Raw genomic sequence first — 16,001 nt, forward strand, 5'->3', positions numbered from 1 at the left:
TAGTGTTCTTCTGCTGTGCCTTTAGAGTTTCCCAAGAAAACCCAGACTTTGCTGTACACAAAAGCCCCTTCTTAAAACCAACTGCCTGAAAGTAACAAACCTTTCAAGTGTCTTTTTAAAAATACTTAGAACTTTGTAATTACTAAAAACAAGATGTAAATGTCGGTGTCTTCTCTGTGAGGAAAAGGACATCCTTGGGCTGTCCCCTGAAGACTGTTTCAAGCTGCCAGTGGAGTTATTTTGGGAGCTGAGTTTCTGACGGGTGACAGCTGGAGACGTGATTCATCGAGTCGGAAAGTGCACTGCTTTTTTGCTATTCCTTCTGGAAAGCTAGCCTCTTGCAGACTCTGAGGGAAATATTCAGGTGTGTATGTGTCTCGGACACCTGCCAAGCCAGAGAGTGCTAAGACAGCCTCCACAGCTGTAAGGGCAGCTGCTACCTCTTCGTCTACTGATGCGCCACCCACAGTGGGCGGCCCGAAGGGAAACGGGCCATGGGAAGGGTCTCAGCTAGGCAGTGGGCACACCCCTCCCTACCTGCACCGCTGTCTCCAGGCAAGGGGATATCACGTTCTTGGTTTATTTACTTCATGGGGGTAGCTGGGCTATAAACTGAGAATAGAGGACAGCATGATGAGAATCGGCTCAGGCATCAGGCTGAACCCAAAGGAACAAGGTTCTTTGCAGGCTTCCTCCACCACCCCTCTACCAGGCTGGTGTTACCTTGCTTGCTTGAGTGCCCTCAACGGCACATCTTCTTAAATAATGAGAACACTTGAAGAGATGGCCGAGTCTCTTCTTCCCCAGGAATTCTTCCTTGACTCTTCTAAAAATGTGTATCTGTCCTTTTTTGAAACTTTCCAAGTCTGTGCCACATTCTGACACTTGCTTACATGTGTATTCTGTTGTTCCCTCATGTTTTGTGCGTCAGCCATGATTCCTCAAGGACAGGTGTGCTCAGAGGTAGAGAAAATGCATCACACATGGCTCAGACGGTAAAGTGTCTGCCTACAATGCGGGAAACCCAGGTTTGATCTCTGAGTCAGGAAGATCCTCTGGTAAAGGAAATGGCAACCCACTCCAGTATTCTAGCCTGGAAAACCCAATGAACGGAGAGCGTCCAGTCCATGGGGTCGCAAAGAGTCGGACATGACTTCAACTTCATTTTCACTTTTGAACTGAAGAATCATTGCACTTGGCCAAAGGATCATCTGGTCAACCTTTCTCCTTCATTGTGAGTATGGAATTTAAGATGGCCAAGGCTGATTAGGTATTAGCCTCCTCCTTTTCTTCAACGCTAATCTTTCACTCCTTCCGACAGCCCCTTCCTTTCCAGTCAAACCCAGATATTTATTCTTCTCTGACATTTCTTTCTTTGGACCTTGAGTGCAGTTGTTCCTCTGGTTTTTTATTCCCCTTTCCCAGTGTGTTTTAAAAATTCTATCCTTCCTTCAAGGCTCCTTCTGGGTTCTATCCTCTCTAAGAGGCCTGCATTGCTGATTTTGTCCTGTATTAACACTGATAATAATTAGTATTTGATGACTGGTCTTGGTCAAGTTTTATATGTGTCTTTTTTGGTGTAAGATGTCAAGACAGTATCTACTATTTCTATATTATTTTAGAACTAGCAGGATCATTAATAACTATTCCTGGAGCCATCTTGTTGATAGTACCAGACTTTGAGATTCATTTAAAAAAGGGGCTGGCTTGACAGATTATTGTCTAGAATGCTTGTACTGAAAATGTGATACAAAATAAGTTGTGGATATCAAATGGAATATGAGGATAACATATGGAGCTTCATGTGGAAATGTATTAAACAAATAAGAAAATGGGGCTAATTTGGGTAAAATTTGGGCAACTTTTAAAGTCTCATTTTGAAAAATATAAAATTCAATTAAAAAATATGATTGGATAACCTTCCATGTATATCAGTGTCCAGATGTTAAGAAACCTACCTCCCTAAAGCTTCTGTTGCTGGATGGTCATCACGTTTCTTGGTATTTCACACTATTCAGAAAATTATTTTTAAGAAATGGAACAAAATGGAGTTTATTCTCTACAACTTTAATTACTAATTAAAACAAATAAAAACATTTGACATCTTCCTTTAAAAATTTGAGCAGATTCCCATTTTGTGGGAATGGACATAGGAATAAGATTATTCTTAGTTTTAGACACATTAGAGATACATATGTAGCCATAAAGGAGTAAAAGAGGGGTTTATTCTACAAAGATTTATTGAGCCCCCACTAAATGGCAGGCAGTATTCTAGAGACAATAGTGAACCCACATAAGAATTCATACTCTCCTAGAGCTTCCGTATTGAAGAAGATGTCCAGGAAATAAACATGATAGAAATATCTACTTTGTTTGATGGTGATCAGTACCAAGGAGAACAATACAGCAGGAAAGGAGGGAAAGAATTACGGGGATGGTTAAGTGGATAGGGTGACCAGAGAGGGCTTCAATGAGAAGATAACTATAAGTCCAGACCCCTGGAGATGAGGGAGGGAGCTCTGAAAGTATATGGGGAAAGGACTCCATTGACTGAAAGAACAGTGTTTACAAAGGCCCTGGGGCAGAAATATGCCTGGTGTTGAAGGCTCAGCAAAAAGGCAAGTGTAGTTGGAGTTGAGTGAGTGGGGTGTTGAGTAGCTGGGGGTGGGGGTAGACATTCCTAGGGCCTCAGATCCATTGTTGGGACCTTGCCTTGCCTCTGAGGGAGCTAGGAGCCGTGGGGGCAGATTAAGGAGTGCAGTGACATGGCATCACTTATATTTCACCTGCTGTGATGAGCATGGGGCTTCCCTAGTGGCTCAGATGGTAAAGAATCTGCCTGCAATGTGAGAGACCTGGGTTTGATCCCTAGGTTGGGAAGATCCCCTGGAAAGGGAACAGCTACTGAAGTGGGACAAGGCAGAGGGCTGAGAAACCAATCAAGAGACTACAGGATGGAGTGAGTGGACCCTCTGACCTGGAGGGTCTTAGTGTCTGAGGCCAGGGGGTTGATAGATGCACGTGGATATGGCAGAAGGGTTGAGCACACACCAGATATCAAGGAAGGGCCTCTTCATAGATTGTTGTCATTCAGTTGCTAAGTTGTGCCATAGGTTACATCATTTAAATCTTGCAGAAGTCTAGAAAAAGAGTGAAGGCTAGAATTAGGGGAGGAGAGAAGGAGGGAGCTGGGGATGGCAGGGGGGAGAGAGAGATGTCCTTTGTTTTACAGATAGGTTCTGAGAGATGAAGGAATTGCTGAAGTTCACACAGTGACTTCACTTTTATGTAGACTGAGGAGCCAGAGAGAGGGACTGAGAGGTGAGGCCCGGGATACCTACGGGCACGTGCACTTTGCTTTGACTGGTTGCACGCATGCAGAGTGATGTCTGAATTCCTACATCTCCAGGAAATGGAACTCAAGCCTATCCTCTGTGGGAACATGTTCCTTCAGTCCTCCTCAGGTCCCAGGATGATGTCTGGTTGCCCCAGACATCATCTCCACCCTCAGCCTGCCTTGTCCTTGCAGGAGCCATTCTCCAGAGAAGCCTGGGAGAGGAAGGCCCTTCACGCCTACTGCAGCTTCTCTTTGTCGTTTGCTGTCTGCCTGTGAGGGCAGAAAGCACGAGGACACAAGCCTGTAGTTTGAAGAGGTGTCTTCTTGCTTAGCTAATCCTATGGACAGAGGAGCCTGACAGGCTGCAGTCCATGGGGTCGCAAAGAGTCGGACATGACTGACGCGATAATGCACATGTGTACTGAGGAATCTGAACACTTGGCCTCTGTCCTCAAGAACTTTTTAGTTTGGGGTGGGGGAAGATGGAACACCAAAAATAACCCAGTAGAGAGACAGGAAGCTGGCCTTCACCGAAGTTCTTCAGAAAGGAGGGCGTGGGACCAAGGCTGCCATGTCACTTCCTTGGTCAGGACCACAGTCTTGGGGGGCAGGAGCGAGGGGCACCAAGTGAGGCGGGGGGAAGGAGGCTGTACTGCCAACCTGGGACCCCTTGGCATCAAGTGGGGTTGATGGCTGCTTCTGAGAAACAACATAGAGTCCTGCTTCTCAGGGCAGCCTGCTTAGGGGTGGGAGGGGAAGCAGATGTATGTGCTGGCTGTGTCCTCCTTTGTTCAGAGATCTCTCCATGTGGTCCTATTCCTCTGCACTTCTTGAGTATGCATGGTTGAGTGTCAGGAGTGGGTGCTGTGGCTTCTCTCACCTCAGAGTCAACAGAGAAGTCTCAGAAGAGGAGGTGAGTAGTAGGCAAAAGTGGTTACCAGGTGCCATCTGGCCGTACCCTACAGAGCTGATCACACTCCAGGCAGCTGATCATCAGAGTGGCTGTGGGGACAAGTGGCTAGAGCCCTGGGGCAGGTGAAGCCCAGATGATCTGAACTGTCCAATGCCTTCAGGGCACAGCCCAAGGGAGGGTGACTGGCCAAGTCTGTGGTTGAGTCTGGTGTTTAGAGAGTGCCCAGGGAAGGGGGAACAGAGGCAGTGGTTCAATTCTGGAAGGCTGTCTGGAGTGGCTGACTTTGGTGTCAGTTCAAAGGTGCCAGGGTTGGGCCGTATTTGCTTGATTAGCCTGTGTACTGGACAAAAACGTCAGCCATAGGACAAATAGGAGTTGGAATCTAGCTCATACTCTGCTCATCAAGTTGCCCCTGATGGGTTGGACTGCAGTAGGGAAAAGAAGGGGCATCTTTTAAAATTTACATCAGGATTGCCCTGCAGCCATGATTAGCTTTTCAAGGGCATGGTTCTTCTTGACTTTGCTTCATTGCTATGGAAGCAGCCTGGTAACCAAGGCCAGTGAGCCCAGGGGTAAGTCTCTGGTCCTTCAGTTTTGCAGCAGCTGCAGGACTGATCAAAAGGACTCAAACTCCAGAGAAATTCTGTGGTTTTGTCACCTTTCCTCCCACCCCAGTCAGCAATGGCTCCGCACAAGATCAGGGAGAGTAGCCTTGGCAAGGGGCTGAGTCAGCACATATCTGCCAAGCATCTCCTGTGTGCCCACAGCTGCACAAGTCTCCCTGGAGATAAAAAGAAGTAGAGGAGACTTCACCAAGGCAGTAATTGGAGTGCATTGTCAATTGTGTGAAATGTGGAGTTGTATTGTTACAAGGTCAGTGAAAACCAGTACTCTCAGACGATAATAGTTTTTGTCCATCATCTTCTGAAAAGGGGGACTGGGTGGAAGATGGGAGCTGGCTAGGTGAAATTCACATTCCTGGTGTCAAGGGGATTTCCTCTGTGTGTGGGGTCACTCTGTTCCACATCTAGTGGACTAATAAAGTGTGGAAGCAAGAGGGAAGTCAGTTTCCGTGTGAATACCTCAGATATTTTGAATGAGTTTCACAGGTGATTAGCCTCATAATACATGGAAAGAAAGCCAACCATGGCTGATGTAGCCACGTAAGTATCTTCAGGGAGTGTCAGAATCTGAACTTGGCCTTGGAAGATGGTTGATATATTAATAAAGGTTCTTTTCGTAGCAAACCACAGAAACTGATATGGTTATCCTAAGCCAGACAAAAAAGGAATTTATTGGAAGATTTGAAAATATGTCTGGAATATCTCAGAGAATCACGAATGGAACAACCAAGAGTGAGAAATTTCAGGAACCAAAGCAATAAGTGTTTGTGGACATTTTCTCCAAAGAATTTCTGTTAATGTGGCTCAGCTGTCACTGTACAGTCTCACACAGGCGTGCCAGGTTCTAATTCTCAGAAGATAAACTTGATTGGCTTGAACGTTCCTCTGGACTCTTCTCTCATTGAGTCCTCTCTGTTGATTCAGAGAAGTTTAAGTGATTGGGATTACAGAGCATGTGAATATCAAGATTAAGTTTAGGATCTCAAACTTTCAATACTCTATTCTGCCCAGGCCCTCTTCTTAGGGTAATTTAAGATTTTAAAGCTTCTGATCACTCCTTTCAACCCAGTAGTTACCAGAAAGCTAATTCTTGCTGACAGCCAGGGATTAAGGGTCAGTCAGCTATGTTTCCCTGCACAGGAGAAGCTGTGACCAGGTGGGTGAGGAATCAGGGGCAGAGTTTAGGCCAGAGGTGATGCCCTTCATCTCCTAGGAGGCTTTGAGGTCTGGGCTTGGTTTGCCTTCATCACTGGAGCCTGATCTTACAATGGAGGGATCACCTGTTAATCTGGGGATCAACCTGGAACCCTCTGATCAATGTTTGTGTCACTAAGTGTGGGTGAACCAGATAGATGTAAGGGATACCTCATTCGGGATGCAGCAGGAAGAACACAGCATTACCTTTGAAGGGTCCTTAGTCATATGTTTACGTATATGTGTGAAAGAAGCTGGCATCCACTATTTAACCATATGTCTGTCTGTATGCTGGAGAAGGCAATGGCAAGCCACTCCAGTACTCTTGCCTAGAAAATCCCATGGACAGAGGAGCCTTGTAGGCTACAGTCCAGGGGGTCACTATGAGTTGGACAAGACTGAGCAACTTCACTTTCATGCATTGGAGAAGGAAATGGCAACCCACTCCAGTGTTCTTGCCTGGAGAATCCCAGGGACGGGGGAGCCTGGTGGGCTGCCGTCTATGGGGTCCCACAGAGTCGGACACAACTGAAGCGACTTAGCAGCAGCAGCTGTGTGTATGTGTATATATATATGTATGTATCAAGCCACAAGCTTGATTTGATTCATATATATGTATACGTGTATAAATCTATGCATGCATTCTTGATGCACATATATGTATACACACATACACCTACCATGTGCTTGAGTCTAATCAAGCTTCTAACTCATTTTAGCACTTTATGGAACAGGGTACAAGGAAGTAAACAGACAAAATTAGATTATGAGTTGCTTTGTAGGACAACTGACCTGGTTTCTGCAGGAAGGAAAGACAGGTCAACCTGCTGTAGGATCAGTTCAGTTCAGTTGCTCAGTTGTGTCCAACTCTTTGTGAACTGCAGCACGCCAGGCCTCCCTGTCCATCACCAACTCCCGGAATTCACCCAAACTCATGTGCATCGAGTCGTGATGCCATCCAGCTATCTCATCCTCTGTCGTCCCCTTCTCTTCCTGCCCCCAATCCCTCCCAGCATCAGAGTCTTTTCCAATGAGTCAGCTCTTCGCGTGAGGTGGCCAAAGTATTGGAGTTTCAGCTTCAGCATCAGTCCTTCCAATGAACACCCAAGACTGGTCTCCTTTAGGATGGACTGGTTGGATCTCGTTGCAGTCCAAGGGACTCTTCAAGAGTCTTCTCCAACACCACAGTTCAAAAGCATCAATTCTTTGGTGCTCAGCTTTCTTCACAGTCCAACTCTCACATCCATACATGACCACTGATAAAACCATAGCCTTGACTAGATGGACCTTTGTTGGCAAAGTAATATCTCTGCTTTTTAATATGCTGTCTAGGTTGGCCATAACTTTCCTTCCAAGGAATAAGCTGTAGGATCAAACAGATATAAACGGCAAAAGAACCAAATGCCAAGGGTGGACCTTGTCTGTTCCTTATATGAACAGATGAACTGTAAAGAGATTTTTTTTTTTTAGAGAACAGCAAAAAGTTGTATTGTTTACAACACTCAGAAATTACTTCTCAACCTTGTTAGGTTAACACCTAAAAGCATAGTGATTATGTTTGAAGATGTCCATAAATTTAAGTGTAGTGTTGGGGTGAAATGACAAGATGTCATGATTTACTTAAAATCATGATGTCTGAATGCACATGTCTGCATGTCATGTTGGTTGCTGGAGGGTCCTATGTTCAGTACGAGGGTGGGACAAGGTATCCAGAGCTGACTTGAGCACACCTGCGGGAAACATCCTTTCCCCTGAATTGACCAGTTTGCCAGGAGCATTAAGGGGCTTCTGTGGTGGCTCAGACAGTAAAGAATCTGCTTGCAATGCAGGAGACCAGGTTTGATCTCTGGGTTGGGATGATGCCCTGGAGAAGGGAATGGTCTCCAGTATTCTTGCTTGGAGAATTCCGTGGACAGAGGAGCCTGGCAGGCTACAGTCCCTGGGATCTCAAAGAGTGGGATACAACTGAGCAAGTAACGCTTTCACTTTCAAACCACAGCCCTGAAATACCTTTGAGAGGGTGCCAGGAGCCTTGTCTCTGTGTTACTTGCAAAACGTCACTGCTGCAAACATGTTCATTATTTCTTTTCAAACCTGCTGTGAATGTGGCTGCAGGGCATCCTTTGGCCACCAGCAGCATCCGTCCTCTGTGGACTGCTGATTACTTCCTGCTTTCTTGCCTGAGGGCCCTGTGGGGGACCATGGAACGCTCCTGTCAATTTCTCCATGGCCCTGGGGAGTGTAGGCTTCCCCACTCTGCATTCCCCTCGGGGTGGCCCACTTGCGGCCTGGGGACCGAATGCCTGGGCAGTGCCAACTGGCATTTGGATGACAGATGTGTCCTTGTCCACAGTTCACGACACCCACGTGGGGCAGCAGCTGGTTCTCTGAGGATCTGAGCCCCTGGGTCCAAGACCCGGCAGCTGTCAGGCCATCCCCTGGCTGAGCTTGTGTGGCCATCCAGTCTGGTGGGAAGCTCACATGGTGTCCACAGCCTGTGAGAGCTCTCGTGTCCCTGTGGATCCTGAGATTTACTCAGAGCAAACCCACCCTTGGTTTATAGGATCCATGCATCCTGAGTGTGTGTGTCTGTGTGAGTCAGCCTTCTGTGCCCTGAATCACATTTTTGGTGAGCTGGGACTTTGCTCTGAGAGACTGGAGTTTCCAGGCTCCTGGAGTGAGTGAAGAACTCCCTTGCAGAACACTCTGGGGACAGTCAGAGGACCTGGAGGAAGTGTAATTGCCATGTCTGCACAGAGAGGGTGGTGACGCCTGCCCTGCCTCTCTCACAGGGTTATTGGGGGAGTGAAGGAGAATGTGTGTGGAGGTGCTCTGCTAGCATTACACGGGCTTTTTGAGGACTAGACTTGCTTATGCTGAGAGTCACTTCCTCCTCACTAGTAGCCCCTCTCTTTCTCTCAGGCTGTGATCCAAGGATCCGCTCACAACTGAAATTCAAACTCGCTGGCTGGGGTACCTACTTCTGGCTTTTCGAATCATGCCCCGTTCCTTTCCCTACTGACTGCGCTGGGGTGTGTGCATGCTCAGTTGCTTCAGTCATATCCGACTCTGTGTGACCCTATAGACTGTAACCTGTCAGACTCCTTTGTCCATGGGATCCTCCAGGCAAGAATACTGGAGTGGGTTGCTGTGCTCTCCTCCAGGGGATCTTCCCGACCCGGGAATCGAACCCACATCTCTTATGTATCCAGCATTGGCAGGTGTGTTCTTTACCACTAGTGCCACCTGGGAAGCCCTGGAGTCCCTGGCAAATGAAATCCCATGGAACTATCCAGAGAAGGACAACATTACTTCTTTCTTGTACCTCCACCTGGTATATTTTAGTTGTCCTGCCTTTCCTTCCTCCCTCCCTCCTTTTCCTCCCTCTCTTTTCACCTTCTTCCTTCCTTCTATTACTAATCAGGGTTTGTGGATTCTTTAATCAATAGAAATTGATAAGAGGTCAGGCAAGTCTTTATTGGGACCCATACTGCAGCACAAGGGAGTGAAAAGAAACAGGTTCCCTTGTTCAGTCCTTTAGGGGTGGTGAGCTGGTCTCTTAAATGGTGTGAGGGAAGGGGCAGGTTCAGGGGTCTGGAGGGAGGGTGGTGTGGGTGGTCTGCCCACTTCCTGTGCTGTGTGAGGGACCATGCACAGTACCCTGCTTCTGCTCTGGACACCTCGGAACTGGCAGTTAGGTTTTGGTTCTTTTGTATCTTGCTGTTCATAATTTGCCTCAACTGCACAAGTGCCTCTAGTGGTAAAGAACCCAGCTGCCAATGCAGGAGATGTAAAGGACATGGGTTTGATCCCTGGGTTGGGAAGATCCCCTGGAGGAGGGCATGGAGAATCCCATGGACAGAGGAGCCTGGTGGGCTGTCATCCATAGGATTGCAAAGAGTCGGACACAACTGAAGCAACTTAGCATGCTCATGCATACAGTTATTTTTAGTTCCTTTGTATTCTGTTACTGGAGGAGACATTTGTCCAGGTGCAGGCTCTGCAGTAAAAAGTCCTGGATCCCAGCCCATCTCACTTCTTGGGACATTTTTATTTATTTATGTATTTATTTATTTTTTATTGTCTAATAGCTTTATTGATTGTTATGACTGACAAATAATAAACTACATTTATTTAAAAAGTGTACAATTTGATAAAATCCGACACACACATATCCCTGTGAAGCCAGCACCACAAAAAACAGTGAGCACATCCATCACCCCCAAAAGATTCGTTTTAAGCATGCCATCATTCCATCCTAATTCCCATCACCAGAAACCCACTGATCTGTCAATAAAGATTAGCTACATAGTCTAGAGTTTTATACGAATGGAGTTATAAAGTATTTAGTGATTTTTAATTTCTTTTTTCTTTCCCTCAGCACAAATTTTTCTTTTAGATTCATCCACATTTTTTTAAATTTTATTTTATTTTTAAACTTTAAAATATTGTATTGGTTCAGTGAGTTAGCCTCAAATGTAATTGCATTTATTATCTTGAATATGTACTCATTTATTGGACAGGCAGAGAGATGATCCAGGCCTCTCTCAAAATTGCTTGTTTGTTTCAGTTAGAGGAGGTATGTTAGTCCAATTTCTGTTATGTGATGGCAACCACTGATGACTGTTCAAAAGGAACCATCCGTGGGCAGGTGTTTGTGTCCCAGCACAGATTGCAGGACAAGGACCTGGACATGCTCCACAACCATTAGCTGGTGATCCAGGCAAGGATGGGGCACCCATCTGTTCTGGAGTTAATTGGCCTCCTTATGAGATCATCTTGATTGGAGGTGACTAAGAGTTCCCTGTACCCTCCCATGCAGTGAAGCTGGGCGCTCCATGGTGACAGGGGCTGTGTTACGTTTGTCTCACTTATCTCACACTGGAGTGCTCCCTTACACATGATAGGTCCTCAGTAAGTGTCTGTTTAATTCATGGCCAAGAGTCAGAAGAAAACAGCTCTGTTTCCAGTCCTGCTTCCCAGGGTCTTTGTAAAATGTTGAAAAAATTATCACTCTTTTTTCTATACTGGAGATTCTCTGTACCCCATAGTGACATAGTAACGATTCCTAGAAGTAGTTCTGTCTGAGGGTCCTGCCAGGACATGGGAGGGATCAGTGTGGGCAGCTGATGTGGAAATCAGGAAACAGGCCTTCCTAAAGATGGACCCACAGGCTTCCCTGGTGGCTCAGATGGTAAAGAATCTGCCTGGAGTGCAGGAGACCTAGATTTGATCCCTGGATTGGGACTATCCCCTGGAGAAGGGCATGGCAACCCATTCTAGTATTCTTGCCTGGAGAATCCCATGGACAGAGGAGCCTGGTGGGCTACAGTACATGGGTTCTGAAAGAGTCAGACACAACTGTGTGACTAACACTTCAAGGATGGACCACAACACGGGGGTCCTTTCAACTTGGTGCCATTCAATTCTCGCTTTTGATGACTCATGTCACCACCAAATCACGCTTATGTATGTAGTAATTAAAGTGCCTATAGTTGCTTTCTTCTCTCAAGAAACATGCAGTCATCATGAACCAGCCTTTGTGGGAGCGCTGAAGTTTTTGTCCACAATGCTGAACAAGGGTAGAGACCTCAGCCAGTTTGCTACACTGGAACCTTTTGACATGCACAGAGCTGGCCATGCGCCTTGGATGGATAGCATTTTAATTTTGTTTAAGCCCCTGTGTTCTCTCCCTCTCTCTTAAAGCTGTACTTTTTCTAAAAATAATAGGAACCTTTAGCCTTCAATCTCTAGCAATCTGATTTTTTTTTTTTTTTGGCAAACCTGACAATCAGGAAAATAAAGCAGTAGGTTGTGACTGCAAATACTGTACATTTTTTATGTTGCCTAACTTTTTCCAAGAATAGGAAACTTCTCTTGACTAAGAAATGACAAAATGCTTCAAAGGAAAAAATATTACTTTTTAAAAGGGGAAATATGGTCTCACTGTCTCATAATCATGCAAAGCACTTCTCAACCTAGAGGACCACAAATAGGCATAAATGGAGCAAATTATCTCATAGCTAACATGTGTCATGAGTACGATTAGGTCATAGTTGTAACAAAATGGTTGGCCTTCTTGTTATTGAGCTCAGGGAGATTCCTTTCCAGGGACAAGAATGCCCACCAAAGATGGAGGAATTGGAAGTCTTCACTGTTGGTTTAATTCATTGAAGTCTTGAGGTATTGGCTGTCTCTGGTGTCTGGCAGTGGAGGTGACTGCAAATGCTGGGTGGATGGGTAGATGTGATTAAAAGAGGGTCAGAATATAGATCTTCCCAGAGTATCATTTATCCCACTGTGTCCTGCCACAGTGCTGAAAGTTGCTAGCATTGTAGAACGTGGGCAGAGTCATTACACTCATTTTGCTTATTGAAAACATAGACTCCTGGGACCCAATCTGATCAAGAGGAGATTCTCAGGGGTACTTATGTGGATCATGTATATCAGAGTCATTTGAAGGAGTGTTTGCAAACTGTATATAGCCTTTCCATAATAGATGATGATATTCTTTGATTTCTATATTATATGCAGGGAAGAAATATATGTATGCTACAAAAAACCTTAGATAATTCTAACATGCCTGCCTCCTATATTCCTCACTACCCCACACCCATCCCTGTCTATCCTCATTGGAGAACTGCTAGCCCAAAAAAGTAAATTATGATTTTAGAAATGTTTTTTGGTAGGTTTATTGAGGTATCATTTATATGCTATACAATTTACCTACTCTAACTGTACAGTTCAGAGATTTTTGGTAAATTTATGCAATTGTTGACTCATCACCAGAATACGTTTTGGAATATTTCTGTAACACCTAAAAGTTCACTCTTGCCTATTTGCATGTCAGTTCTCATTCCCATCCTAGCTCAGGGCAAATTCTCTTTTCCAAGAGATGTGCATTTTAAAGAAATTTTGTAGAGTAGAATCATAAAGATGTCTTTTGTGTTTGGTTTTTTCCCCTTAGCATAATATTTTTGAGGTTCATCTTTGTTTTTGCATTTATAAGTGGCTTGTTCTTTTTATTGCTGAAAAATATTTCATTGTATTGATATATAATAATTTGCTTATCTGTTCACCAACTGATGGATGTTGGATTGTTTTCAGTTTTGAGAAATTGTGAATAATGCTGCTGTAGATATTTGCATACATGGCCTTGTGTCAATATGCTTTCTTTTCTCTTGGGTAGATACTTAGGAGTGGAATTGCTTGGCTATATGAAAAGTATATGTTTCGTCTTCTGAGCAAACCTTCTGCCAAACTTTTTTCCAAGTTAATTGTGCTATTTTACCTTTTCACCAGCATTATTTGTGGGTTTTGGTTTTTCCAGATGCTGGCCAACAGTATTCCTAGATCTTTAAATCCTTGTCTTTTTCAATCACTAAGTTGTGTCCAACTCTTTGTGACCCCATGGACTGCAGCAGGCCGGGCTGCCCTGCAGCCATCCAACCATCTCATTCTGTCTACCTCTTCTCCTCCAGCCCTCAGTCTTTATTATAGAAAGATTTATTATAGAAAAATGAATTGTAACGCTGAAATTTTTTTAAAAAAGTATTTCTATACTAGAAACAAACCAAAAATGAAACTAACATTTCTATTCACAGTATCATCAAAAAGAATTGAAAAATTACAAATCGGTTTTTAAACAGATGTTCAAGATGGGTGCAGATGGGAATGTGGTGGTATATAATTATGGTTTTCATTTGTATTTCCCTAATAATTAATGATGTTGAGCACCTTTTTATGAGTTTAGTAGATACTCATATCTTGAGTATGAGTACCTACTCATATTGAAGAGTCTATTCAGATTTGCCAATTTTGTAATTGGCTTGTCTTATTGACTTATAAGTATGTGTGCATGTGTGTAAGTATTCTAGCCTGAGAAATCCCATGGACAGAGGAGACTGGTGGGCTCAAAAGGGGTGGGTCCATGGGGTCACAAAAGAATCGGACATGACTTAGCAACTAAACAACAGCAACAATATATAAAATCTTATGTGTAATATATGTGTATGTATGTGTATATACACATACATGCACACATTATGTACAAGTCTTTTATCAGATTTTGTGCACGTATTTTCTGTGCGTGTCAGCTTTTTTGTTTTCTAAAAGATATTTTTTGGATATAAAAATTTTGGTGAAGTTCAATTTATCACCTTTGTCTCATGATTTATGCTTTTGGCATTATATATAAGAAAATTTTTGCCTTATCCGAGGTCACAGTGATGCGCTCCTCATAGTTTTCACTCCTGCATTTAGGTCTGTGATCCGCTGTGAGTTTAGTTTGATATATGGTGTGAGGTAGGTGTCCACCTTCATTCTTTCCCATATGGACATCAGCCCCATTTCCTTTTCTGGTTTTCCTATCCTCTCTGCATTAAGTTGCCTTGGCAATTTCATTAAAAATTAATTGACTTAAAAGTAAGGGTTGATTTCTTAGCTCTTCATTCTCTTCCGGTGATCTGGATATCTTTCCTTACACCAATACCACACACTGTCTTTGTTACTGCAGTTTTACAGTAAACTTTGAAATAAGGGAGTCCTTTTCCAACTTTGTTCTTTTTTATAAAACTTATTTTGGCTGTTCTAGGTATTTTTCATTTCAATACAAGTTTTAGGATAATCTCCTTAACTTCTCCAAAAAAAATTCACTTGAAATTTTGATAAGGATTATGCTGAAATATAGGTCAGTTTGGGGAGAATTTCCCCAAACTGTGTCCTCAATCCTTAAACATTGTATGTTTTCCAACTCTTTAGAAATTCTTAATTTATCTCAGTGATGTAGTGATGTTTTATAGAATTGAGGGTATAAATCTTTTGTTTTTCAGTTTTATTTATTTATTTTTTACTTTAAGTATTGCATTGGTTTTGCCGTACATTGACATGAATCCACCATGGGTGTACACGTGTTCCCCCATCCTGAACCTCCCTCCCACCTCCCTCCCCATTCCATCCCTCTGGGTCATCCCAGTGCACCAGCCCCAAGCACCCTGTCTCATGCATTGAAACTGGACTGTCGATTCATTTCACATGTGATAATTTACATGTTTCAATGCCATTCTCGCATATCATCCCGCCCTTGCCCTCTCCCACAGAGTCCAAAAGACTGTTCTATACATCTGTGTCTCTTTTGCTGTCTCACATAAATCTTGAACCTCTGTTTAAAAATTGATTTGTAATTTTTCAATTCTTTTTGATGATACTGTGAATAGAACTGTTAGTTTCATTTTTGGTTTGTTTCTAGTATACAAATAACTTAAAAAAATTTTTTTTAGCATTACAATTAATTTTTCTATATGTTTTGATGAAAGTCTATTTTTTTTCAGTAGTTCAGTGTGTCCTATGGTCCCTAGGTGATATGCACTGTCATAGGGTCATTTTCAAAAAGTTGAAAACATAATTTTCATGTTTAATTAATTTAATTTAAAAACTCAGTTCATTGAAGCAGGAATAAGCAGCATAGTAAAGCTGGTTAAAAACAAAAGCACATGATTCATGTCAATGTATGGCAAAAACCACTACAATATTGTAAAGTAATTAGCTGCCAATTAAAATAAATAAATTTAAAAAAACACAAGTAAGAGTTAATGGGAAAAGAGAATCCTGGGATTAGAATGTCAAGTCAGATACAAAACAGTTTAATATTATACAAGGCAATGAAAGTTAACCTTCAGGGTTCTCTTCTCTACTGACAAGTAACTATTCGCATTTCTATTAGACAAAAGTCACATCGGTTTTTCAATCTTCTACAAGTTAATTCTAACTTCACAGAATCTAGACTCTTATCAGAGGTAAAAAGTAATTCAAATAAGAGTACATTCCTTTAGAGAATTAGCCTCTGAGTAGGCCTGTTGGACAGTGAGCCAGTGTGAAATCACAAGGACATGTTGTCATCCTTTTGCATTATTTCCAAGTTTTGGGTAATTTTTCA

General features: G+C 43.4%; 1 protein-coding gene across 8 annotated transcripts in view; it reads left to right on the top strand.

Annotated features, from left to right (window-relative positions):
• Positions 1 to 16,001, top strand: part of ADAMTS12 (ADAM metallopeptidase with thrombospondin type 1 motif 12) — a 384,678-nt gene that overhangs the window by 92,767 nt on the left and 275,910 nt on the right. The window contains exon 2 of one of the 8 annotated variants that reach the window (XM_055554964.1): positions 932 to 1,234. The exons of the other annotated variants lie outside the window; for them this stretch is intronic. The gene's annotated coding sequence lies outside the window, so the exon portion shown is untranslated. The remainder of the gene's footprint in view (positions 1 to 931; positions 1,235 to 16,001) is intronic. 8 annotated transcript variants of the gene reach the window in all.

Source organism: Bubalus kerabau, chromosome 18, assembly GCF_029407905.1.
Source record: "Bubalus kerabau isolate K-KA32 ecotype Philippines breed swamp buffalo chromosome 18, PCC_UOA_SB_1v2, whole genome shotgun sequence".
Taxonomy (NCBI): Eukaryota; Metazoa; Chordata; class Mammalia; order Artiodactyla; family Bovidae; genus Bubalus; species Bubalus kerabau.